This window comes from Phyllobates terribilis, unplaced genomic scaffold (genome assembly GCF_046119375.1).
Source record: "Phyllobates terribilis strain yellow unplaced genomic scaffold, ASM4611937v1 Scaffold_2__4_contigs__length_985480577, whole genome shotgun sequence".
NCBI classification, from domain to species: domain Eukaryota; kingdom Metazoa; phylum Chordata; class Amphibia; order Anura; family Dendrobatidae; genus Phyllobates; species Phyllobates terribilis.
Window position 1 is genome coordinate 163,458,604 of NW_027362762.1, and position 12,108 is coordinate 163,470,711.

Sequence of the window (12,108 nt, forward strand, 5' to 3'; positions counted from 1 at the left end):
CTGTCCCGGAGGAAAGACGGACACTCACACGGGGGTAAGCTTCAGTACCTTTACTGGTGGTGATGCAGGCACGGTCCAGGGTACTCCGGACGAAAGGCGCACTTCTGGACTTTCCCCAGTGAGCGGGTATAGGGCCTCCTGATCCGTGGCTTTACTCACTAAGCTTCTGGCCTGCCTGGAACTAGGCCTAGCTTGGTTACTGTCTCTCCTTGCACCTGCTGACCTGGTGGTAGGGCCTTCTCTTTGGAGATCACTCTCCCTGGACGCTGGGGCCTCTGTGACTCCTAGCCCTGGTACTGCAATCAGCATTTGGTGAACCTGGGACCTGTTGTCCTCCAGGGGTTCCGGTGGTTCCTACTGTGTATCAAGGGTCCCTCTAGGCACCGACCCGGTGTCCGGTATATATATCGGGGTGAGCCTGGTATGCTCCTCTGCCCCCTCGCTACTTCTTCCTTCTCCTCTCGCCTTCGCCACACTCAGGGCCCTCACTAGGCCTTCACACTTGCTGTAGGCCTTGGCTTGCCTAAGCACAGCAGCCAGCTAGCTGCCTCTTCGCTGCTCTCTGAGCGTCAGCAAGCTCTCAGCTCAACTCTGAGCTGTGTTCCTCTCTGAACACTAAACACTAGACTGAGCTGCCTGGCTCCACCCTCCCTTTATATATCCCTAACGGGCTCCCTCTGCTGGTCTGAGGTGGTAGGGTGGAGGTGTGTGAATGTGTGAGAGCCTCTTGTGGAGAAGTCCATCCATAAACCCTTCTGGGATCTGTGGCACCAGTGCGTAGCAGGGCACCACACAATCCCTGATTAAGGATAACGATTTAATCATAAATCCCGCAGATAAAGGCGGAGCAGTGGTAATAATGGACCACAAAGACTATATAGAGGAGATAACTCGACAGTTATCCGATACCAATGAATATCAGCCAATAGCCTCCAACCCTACTTCCAAAATAGCTCTAAAAATAAATTAAACTGTCGACAAATTTCTACAGAGAGGCATAATTGAGAAAAAAGTGAGTGAATTTCTAATCAACTACCATCCAATCACTCCGGTCTTTTATATATCACCGAAGGTACACAAAATACTCCATAAACCCCCGGGACGACCAATTGTAGCGTCCACAGACTCGGTTCTATCACCTCTGAGTATTCTGTTAGAAAAAGTGTTATACCCTTTAGTCAAAAATACCAAATCACACATCCTAGATACGGGTGATTTTTTTAAAATGATTCATAAATTAAAATAGATGCCTGACTCCTCCCTGTTGGTAACTTGGGACCTCAGCAGTCTATATACTTCAATTCAACACCATAAAGGTCTAGAGGCAGTTGAAGCATTGCTTTCTTCTTCTTTTGACAATAGAAGCACAATTGAATTTTATATGGAGCTTCTTAATCTTGTTTTGAAAGAGAATTTTTTCATGTTTGGTGACGATTTCTGTCTCCAGGTACAAGGAACCGCGATGGGGTCCAACGTGGTCCCGCCATATGCAAATTGTTTTATGGCCTATTTTGAAGAAAAATGTATCTACTCTAATCAGAATTTCAGACACAACGCCATATTATGGCGACAATATATAGATGATATATTCTGCATATGGCTGGGCCCGCTGGATTCCCTCCAAGCTTTTCACACTCAATTGAACCAGATATAGCCTAAGTTGCAGTTTGTTTTGCACTATGATACTAGGACAATCAGTTTTCTGGACACAAGGGTTATTAAACAGAGTAACAGACACCTAGAAGTAGATCTCTTCGTGAAGGAAACTGATCGTAATAATTTACTACATTTCTCTAGTTGCCACCCTAAAGTCACTAGGGAATCCATTCCCATATCCCAATTCAGTCGTATAGACAGGATTGTCTCTAATGCTCAAACCAAAACTACACGTCTAGATGAGATGAAAACAAAATTCTTGAATAGAGGGTATCCACAAGCTCTACTGTATTAACCAAAAGTAGAACAAGGCCCAGGAACCGAAGGGAACAAGTAGGGAAAAGAATACCCTTTATACATACATTCCACCCATTTATGTACAAGATACACAAAAGCGTACCATATAGGATAGTTATCCTAAGATTGAAGAATTTCAATCACCATTCTTTCCCTGTTTCCGGTGACCTACAAAAGTCCGTGATAGACTGGTACGGGCAGATGTTGGCTCTAGAAAAATACTCCCAAGACAGACTCGGAGATTTAGATGGAAACCCCGATATAACTGCTCAGTGTAGAACACAGGATAAATGTAATCCCAAATGTTATGTAAAATGTCTCAATAAAAGATTCAACTCCATTCACAAAAAAAAGCAAGTCCCCACTCAGGTCCGTCATCTGTTAATGGAAATATAGGGGACTTCCACATTACTGGTAGCGCAAAGTCTCTGGAAAAGTGAAATAGCTCCGCGCCCTCCAAAAGAAATTCAGCGAATTCTGCGCTCCAAAATTTAAATGTCCCCCTCCCTTCTGAGCTCCACAGTTTGCCTAAACCGCAGTTAGCATCCACATGTTTGGCATTCCTATAGTGATGAGAGCTCGTCTAATTTACGGGTTCATGTCTCCAGAAGCACGATCTAGGCCTAACGTACTGGTCACTACAATGTACTGGTCACTACAACGATTTTGTCACTACAATGGCAATTTGCAATATTAACTTAGCAACATCCACTGCTGCTTGTTTCTGGAAAACACCCATGGAGTCAAAATCGTCACTGCACCTGTGGATAAATTCACAAAGGGGTATAATTTTCAAAACGGGGTCACTTAAGGGGGATTCTTCCCTTCCAGCCCTTATGGGCTCTGTATATGGAGTCTGCAAACAATTCTAGGAAAATCTGTCCTCCAGGAGGCAAAAAGTGCTTAGTCCCTCCCGAGTCTCGCCGTATGGCTAAGCAGTCACATATGGGGTCTTTCTACATTCAGCAGAAATTGTGGGATACATTTCGGTGCCATTTTTACCCATTTCTCAGTTTGAAAATGTAAAAGCTGGGGCTAAAACAATAATTTTCAGTACCTAATGGTATAAAATGCTGTGACACACCTGAGGTGTCAATATGATCCCCTAGATGAATTCATTGAGAGGTGTAGTTTGTAAAATGGGGTCACTTAGTGGGGATTCGGCTGATCGCGCTCTTCAGGGGCTCTACTAATGTGACATGGCACCCTCAAACCAGTCCAGCAAAATCTGAACTCAAATATGGCGCTTCTTCCATTCTGAGCTTTGCACTATGCCTCAAGGGGCTTTCCAAACGTGACATGGCGTCCACTAATTATCCCAGCAAATTTTACATTCAAAAAGTCAAATGACGCTCGTTCCCTTCTGAGCCCTGCCGTACGCCCAAAGAGTAGTTTTTCCCCACATATGGGGCATCAGTGTACTCAGGAGAAATTGCAGAACAAACTGCATTGTGCAATTTCTCCTGTTACCCTTGTGAAAATGCAAACTTTGGGGCTAAAACACATTTGTGTGGGAAAAATGTGATTTTTTTTAATTTTCATGGCTCAACATTATAAATGTCTGTGAAGCACCTAGGGGTTCAAGGTGCTCACTGCACATCTATACAAGTTCCCTGAGGGGTTTAGTTTCCAGAATGGTGTCACTTGTGGGGGGTTTCCACTGTTTAGGCTCATCAGCAGCTCTCCATGGCATCCGCCAATTTTGCATTCAAAAAGTCAAATGGCGTTCATTTCCTTCCGAGCCCTGCCATGAGCCCAAACAGTGTTTTTCATCCACATATGAGGTATCGACATGGTCAGGAGAAATTGCTCAACAAATTTTGTGGTCCATTTCTTCCTGGTACCCTTGCTAAAATAAAAAAAAAAAAATGGGTAAAATTTTTGTGAAAAATAGTTAAAAGTTCATTTTTTTCTACCACATTCCAAAAACTCCTGTGAAGCATCTGAAGGGTAAATACACTTCTTGACTGTGGTTTTGAGTTCTTGGGGGGTGCAGTTTTTAGAATGGTGTCACTTTTGAGTATTTTCTTTCATATAGATCAATCAAAGTTACTTCAAATGTGATGTGGTCCCTAAAAAAAATGGTTTTGTAAATTTTGTTGTAAAATGAGAAATCACTGGTAAACGTTTAACCTTTATAACTTCTTAACAAAAAAATTCTGACGAATAAGGGGCTGTGTCCTTGAAACGCATCCAGTTGTTCCCCTCCTAGGGACATGTTGTGATTTTTAATTTTGGAATAAAAGGATTTATCGCATGTGGCACCGGATTTTACCTTCTCTATATAAGGATGCATTTACATTGGCCAATCACCACCATTAAAGTCCGCTGATCAGCTATATGAAGATGATCAACAGTTGGTTTACAATAACATGATCTTTCTGTGAACATTGAATAGCATTATCATTGGCAGAACATTTTTATACAAGTTGAAGTGTTGCCAAGAATCAAGATATTTAAGTAACTTAAAAATCATTTCACGTGACAAACAAATGTTTTGCTTGTGCATGAGATGATTGGCTGCTTGCATAGATAGGCCTATCGGTTTCCGATTATCAGCAACAGTGTACATGAACCTTAAAGAGTAACTAAACATTTGGGAAATTTTTTATAGGTTTCTGGGCTCATGCACATGTAAAAATTGGACGAGTGCTATTCATCGTTTTGATAGCATCCTCATATTTTGAGAGCTGTACCTTATATTTCCACCGACAGAGCTGTCTGAGGGCTTGATTTTTGCAAGATGAGTTGAAGTTTTTCTTAGTGCCATTTTGGGGTACATATTACCTTTTGATCATTGTCATAGAATATATTAAATTGTCTGCAGCCACTCGTGACAGGGGCATTCATCACCCTCCTTCCTCCCCTCTCACACAGATTTCCAGTTGCAAAAATAGCTGACAATCTGAGTCTCTTAGAGTCAGACTGATACAATGGGCATAAATAATAATGGGTTGGTCAGTGAACAATCCTAGTTAGAATGCAGACAGTTCCTTTTAGGACAAGACTGTATAGAATAGACAAGAAAGGCCAATTAAGTTTTGAAGGGAATGAAGCAAATATCTAACATCTGGTAGAGATAGCTATTGTTCATCCAGCTTGCACATTTCTTTTATAAAAATAGCTTTGGCAGACACTTAGGCACCGGTGGAGAGTTATGAACATTGAAGCTTGTATCGATCCGATTTCGATGGGATATATATTTTCAGCTTCAGAGCAAATAGGGGAAGAATATGCATATTTTTTTCATAACTGTGACACCTTTCTATAAGCCCCAAATCCATAGTGACTAGATCACCGACAACAGCCATGTCATGTTTGGTCTCTGGGGAAAGGTAAAATCCCGATAAAAAATATGGCTGTTTTCTCGTACTTCTGCGATCAGTGGGAGGGAACATATTGTTAATATGGAGAATTTCATAAAATCTTGAAGGGCTGAGAACATCCCACAACCCGGCCATGTGAGGTTATCAAGGATGGGGGTTTGGGTGTAACTCAGGTGCTGATAAAAAGTCAAGCCAAATTATGATCTGTGTTCCTGTAAAGAGATACCCACCGGTGTATGGATGAATCCCGTTCACTGAACGTCCCCAATCGAAGTGCTCTCCTTCGGCTAAGTTGACCTATTTCTGTGAGCGGCGTAGTAAGGCTCTTTTGTTATTCCTTTTTATTTTATGTAACTGTATATGCTATATTGTTTTGTCCCCTTTGTAAAGTCTTTTGTATATATTTCTATAAACTCTGCCTCATTTTGATTAAATATAAAATTTAACAGTTCTGTCCCTTTTGTTCTGTAACCCGCACCCCAAAGCCATATGCTGCCAGAACCAGAACCAGGCCTCCAGTTAGCCTGTATAAAACATGACTGGTGGTGGCAGCGAGTAGTACTTTGGTTAGTGTGGAGCTAGCTGTGACCGCATCAGGGGTATATACATATTCCATGCATTGGAATCGGAGGTGTATATACCATACGCTCACTAGTTAGTTTCCCAACAACTGGCCTATTAGTGGAAGCAACCTGTGGCCTCCTCTGTTAGTCGTCGGTCAATCACGTAATTGTTCGGACAATAGGGGGCAGCAGAGAGCTGTGCGCTCCAAAGATAACAGTGGGTGGGTTAAGTGACGAAGCTCTCACCAGTTGCGATCTTTGACAATCATTTTCTATTCACATTTTTGGGAGGCAGAATGAACAAAAGATAGTAATTAACAAATTGTTTTTATCTTTTTATTTTTTCACGCCGTTAACTGTGCTGTAAAAGTGATAAGACAATTTTACTCTGCGGGTCAATACAATCACAGTGGAACCAGATTTGCTATTTTTATTTATGATTTGCTTCTTTTGCATACTAACAACAAATTTTACTAAAATCATTGGTTTTTACACCGCCATATATTGAGAGCTATAGCTCTTCTATTTTTCCTTTGGCAGAGGCATGTGAAGGCTTGACTTTTGTGGGACGAGATGATGCTTTCTGTGATCTAATTTTTATTTACGTATGACTTTGGTCATATTTTATTCCACTTTTTGTGTGGCAGTATAATGAAAAAACATTATTTTTGCTGTTTATTTATTTTATATGGTTTTCACTGTATGGGTTAAATATTGTGACAGTTTTATAGATTGGGTTGTTCATGAAGTGGCTATACCAATTAAGTGTACTTTTTGTTCTCTACTTTATTTTTTAAGTAAAAACTTTTTGTGATTTTTTTTGTTCCTTATTTTGTGTGTTTTTTAATAGTTTTACACTTTTTAAAAGCTATTTTTTACCTATTTCCACTTTTGGGTCTTCAACATTTTATATCCTGGACCCACGGTGAATTGCCTGTACTTGGTTTGAAGAGTCATCCTGTGCTGACAGAGTCCGGTTAAGTCGAGCATTCGTAAACGGTCAGGAAGGCTTCCACGTCGTCCTCTGGTCCCGTCTTCCTCAACGCTGAGCGAACCTTGTCCCGGGCCTCTCGACGTTCCGGAATCGGTGTTGTGGCCATTTCCTGCAAGGCAGCAATCTGTTGCAGCAACAGTTCATTTGTTTGCTGTTGCTGCCGCTGAGTGTGGACCAATTGCCTTAATAGCTCCTTCATTTTGTCCACAGGTTTGGGCTGAAAGGTGACAGGCCGGATTGTGGTCATGCAGCTGCCGGTGAGGTATGCCTCAGTCACATTGCCCGCATTCTCCACCAAGCTGTAAGGCGGCGGTGTTCACACCGTGCAATAACTGAGGCAGTGACCCAAGCAAGTCCAACATAAACAGCTTTTATTTCAATAACTCATGGGTAAACAGAAAGTCCTCTGGTTCGCAGCCGGGTTAACAGAAGTACATACACAACGGTTGCCGTGGGCAACAGCCGCGCCGGGCCGCTCAGAGCCTGGCGGGTGCAGAGCCTTCCCAGGCGTGGGTTCAGCTATACACAGTCCTGCCGAGTTTTCCTGCTATGCTCCTAGCAGGTCCCAACACTGAACAACACTAATCCTTAATTCAGGGTTTTTAAAGGACCTGTAGCAAGAGCCACTGGAAAACCCGGGTTGGAGGGAGGAGGCCGCCCCACTGCCTTCCTGTAGCCTCCTCCAAGAAATGAAGGCCCTGCTGGTTTTATTAATCTGCCTTAGCCAGATAGCCTGACCAGATCAATGTTCACCTTCATTCCTGCATTGCAGCCGCAGGTGTGTCTGTGACTGCAATGCACTCCAATGGATTCAATAGGTCTCTGTACACATTCTGGGGATATATAACTTCCCTCGTATACGATCCCAGTCACTACCTCACATATCCTCCCCCTCTGTTCAAACTTGTGGGGTTGAACATTTGACACCATACAGGGTGCCCGGGACGGGGCATCCACATTTGCCTGCAACTTCTACAGAGAGACTAAAATTTTGCAGTGACAGAAACTGCCTGGTGACTCGCACATTCCTTGATGACTCCTAACTGAAGAATTTGTTTTACCTCGGCCATGCCGGCTTGCCTCCAGGCTTCAGGTACCCGGTACTGTCTCATTCGTACCCTTACCCCAGGTTCGGTAACAATATCATGCTGGAGAACCGCAGTCCTACCCGGTAACTCTGAGGACTTGTCGGTATTCCACTGCACCACCGGGCTGTTGAGCTACACCATTTACCTCTAACACCCTTTTCCGCGCCCGAGTCAGGGTGGGATCCTATAGCTGAGCTGTCCCAAACATGCCCCGGGACTCCTTCAGCTCGGGGATCAATGGGGTAGCCTCGACCTCTCCTGCAAGCACCTCTAGGGGAAACCTATCTGGGTTACACTCTATCCCTAGGTTGGACACCCCTACGGCAGGTACCCCTGAGTCAGGTTCTTAGGGTACAGCGCCCGTAATAAATTTTACCGGGGAAGAGTGATTTTTGTTTTCCCACAGAGTCCAGAACAGGGGCAAGTCTCTTCCCAACACAGTCCCATAGGGAAGAGTTTTTGCCACCCCCACCACATGTTTCGTGTCCCCACATGGCGTGGACAACACTACATTCACAGTTGGGTATTCTCGGAGGTCCCCATGGATACACTCAACCCCAACTCTCCGTCCTCTGGGGTTGTCTCCTGCCACCAGTGACTCATGTATCAAAGTCAATAGGCTCCCCCAGTCTAAGAGGGCCTCCGTTAGGTACACATTAACCAGTACCTGGCACAGTTGAGGTTCACTGTCTGGGGGGTCGGCACTCGCAGAGCAGACGGTCTGGGTGTAAAGTGAGACCTGGCGGTTATACCTGCAGTCCATGGGCTCTGTAGTCAGGGGGCAGTTAGCAACCATGTTTCCTGGCCTCTTACACCTCCAGCACTTAATGGCTGAGTTACTGTTAGATCTGTTGACCTTTTGGGAGGGAACCGGTCTCCTGCCACTCTCACTCCGGGGTTCCCCTTCAGCCCAGGTACGGTGCTGACTGTCCTCAGCAGAGGGACGCGACCCCTTTCCGGGTTCCTGGTCTGGCAGGGTCCGGCGTGACAGCCGCGAGGGGGCAGAGTCCTGTATAAAGTCCTGAGTGGCCGAGTACTGCTCGATCAGGCCGACCACCTGGTCGAGGGTGTCCGGGTCCCCTTGCCCCACCCAATGTTGGATAGCGGCCGGCAGAGTCCTCACCAGCCGGTCGACCACCACCCTCTCCACCATCTGGACTGGAGTCAAATACTCAGGCTGGAGCCACCTCTTGACCCGCTGCAAAAGGTCATAAGCCTGAGACCGGGTGGGTCGGGTCTCAACAAAGGCCCATGAAAACATGCACTGAGCCCTCAAATACGTATTGACCCCCAGCCAGGCAAGGATCTCACCTTTTGAGTCTCTGGTAGTCCTGGGCGTCCTCCCAACTGAGGTCGAAGTAGGCCTTCTGGGCATCGCCGACCAAAAACGGAGCCACCACTTCCGCCCACTGGCCGGCTGGTAAGTTTTCCCGCTCTGCTGTGCATTCGTAGACGGTCAGGAAGGCTTCGACGTCGTCCTCCGGTTCCGTCTTCCTCAACGCTGAGCGAACCTTGTCCCGGGCCTCTTGACGTTCCGGAATCGGTGTTGTGGCCGTTTCCTGCAAGGCAGCAATCTGTTGCAGCAACAGTTCATTTGTTTGCTGCTGCTGCCGCTGAGTGTGGACCAATTGCCTTAATAGCTCCTTCATTTTGTCCACAGGTTTGGGCTGAAAGGTGACAGGCCGGATTGTGGTCATGCTGCTGCCGGTGAGGTATGCCTCAGTCACATTGCCTGCATTCTCCACCAAGCTGTAAGGCGGCGGTGTTCACACCGTGCAATAACTGAGGCAGTGACCCAAGCAAGTCCAACATAAACAGCTTTTATTTCAGCAACTCACGGGTAAACAGAAAGTCCTCTGGTTCACAGCTGGGTTAACAGAAGACCATACACAACGGTTGCCGTGGGCAACGGCTGCACTGGGCCGCTCAGAGCATGGAGGGTGCAGAGCCTTCCCAGGCGTGGGTTCAGCTATACATAGTCCTGCCGAGTTTTCCTGCTATGCTCCTAGCAGGTCCCAACACTGAACAACACTAATCCGTAATGCAGGGTCTTTAAAGGACCTGTGGCAAGAGCCACTGGAAAACCCAGGTTGGAGGGAGGAGGCCGCCCCACTGCCTTCCTGTAGCCTCCTCCAAGAAATGAAGGCCCTGCTGGGTTTTACTAATCTGCCTTAGCCAGATAGTCTGACCAGGTCAATTCTCACCTTCATTCCTGCATTGCAGCCGCAGCTGTGTCTGTGACTGCAATGCACTCCAATGGATTCACTAGGTCTCTGTACACATTCTGGGGATATATAACTTCCCTCGTATACGATCCCAATCACTGCCTCACACTATAAAGACCAGAGCTGTGTCCAATTTTAAGATGTTTTCTGCAGATAAGCCTTCATAGAAAAACCTGTATACAGCATGTAATAAATCAAGGATTGGTGTTAGAATCTATCAACATCTCTTTAGGGAATAGGACAGAAAGAGGGCAGTATGTAACAGATCCCTGGAGAGGTTAGAGCACTGACAAGCTGTAAGAGATGAGGACGTACAAGAAGGTGAGACTCTGCTAAAAATAAACTCTAAGGTGTTGTATAAGCTCAGGGAATGTTAAATCCCGTGACATAATATTTTGGTTGATTTGTAGTATAATATTATTATAGAATATTCTGAAAACACATTGGCTATTACTAATGTAACAATGGAATCCATTTTGGGATAACACCGACATTCATTTTCTGTATAGTGTTCAGGACACAAAATGGCTTTGAGTTGAATTTCTGAAAAGATACATTTCCCCATATGCACTGACCTTCAGAATACTGTAAGGTGCGCAAGGCAGTAGTCATGGACGAGGGACTGCTGTGTTCCCACACCCTGGCACCCCACAAGTAAATAGTGTCCCATTTCCCTTGTGCTCTGTGTGAATTGCTTAATATTCACATTTTGGCCAGAGGCCTCTGCTGTCTCCATGATCCCAGATCCAGAAACAATACGTTGTCGTACTTACGGTTCACCCAACTTGAGCTATCCCTTTCCTCACTGGCATCTCTGGCCCCTGGACTCCACTTGGCTCTGCAGCTCTCCTGAGTCCCGTCCCAACTTCCGCATGTGATTCCCCATCCAGCTTTCCTTTGTGGAAAGAGATTAAGGCAGGTTCCTCCATGCCTGATCCGGTCTGTAGGCCCCGGACGTTCCAGGAAAGTTCATTGACGTTTGACAAGGCCATTCTCATGCTGCCCACAAAGTCCGTAATCGCCTGTGTCCTCCAGTCCTCTGGCCTTGAACTTCTGCTATCTTCACTTTTATCTAAACTTCTCATCTAACTCTAATCAGGAAGTGTTCCCCTTTTTAACTAACTTTGCCCCTCCCATGTTGGGGGCTGTTCCCGAACACTTTAACCGTTCCTATCCTGTCCCTGAATCTATTGTGGCCACTTGTGCACTGTTCCCAGTCCTATCTTACAGTGGTGTGAAAAAGTGTTTTCCCCCTTCCTGAGTTTGTACTTTTTTGCATGTTTGTCACACTTAAATGTTTCAGATCTCAAAATAAATTTAAATATTAGATAAAAATAACACAAGTAAACACAAAATGCAGTTTCTAAATGAAGGTCTTTATTATTAAGGGAAAAAGAAATCCAAACCTACAGGGTCCTGTGTGAAAAAGTGATTGCCCCATAGGCGGATTATAATGAGGTCAATCTGGGCTACCGCCTGGGGCCCGGGCCTCCCAGGGGGCCCATGGCCAGATTGCCCTCATTATAATGTGTGACAGGAGGGCCGGGAGTTGGAAGATGGAATCTGCTCTGTAAAACTGGTGCGTCCAGCGGCGCTGCAGAGGATGACTCACCAGCTGCTGACTGTGTAAGTGCAGGAGACGAGGCTCCACCCACCTGCTCCGGCCTCCAGCAGAGCACAGAGCCAGCTTACAGCATGGCCACTGCTCTCCCTGCCCCCTCCCCTGCTCTGAATGTTACTGCTCCGCTCTCCCCCTCCGTGAGCTCTGCAGTCGGGCCCTAAAAGGAGGGTAAGTCCATGTGCAATGTGTGGGTGTGTGTATATATATATATATATATGTGTGTGTGTGTGTGTGTATACAATATATATATATATATATATATATATTTATTATGTATCTATCTATGTATTTGTGTACCATCTGAGGGGCTCACTCGCTGTCGTGGCCCGGGCCGCTTC

The 12,108-nt window shown here is 45.6% G+C and overlaps 1 long non-coding RNA gene across 1 annotated transcript in view; it reads right to left on the minus strand.

The window, feature by feature from the left end:
* The window catches only part of LOC141250703 (uncharacterized), a 177,542-nt gene that overhangs the window by 34,060 nt on the left and 131,374 nt on the right, over positions 1-12,108 (minus strand). The window lies entirely within an intron of this gene.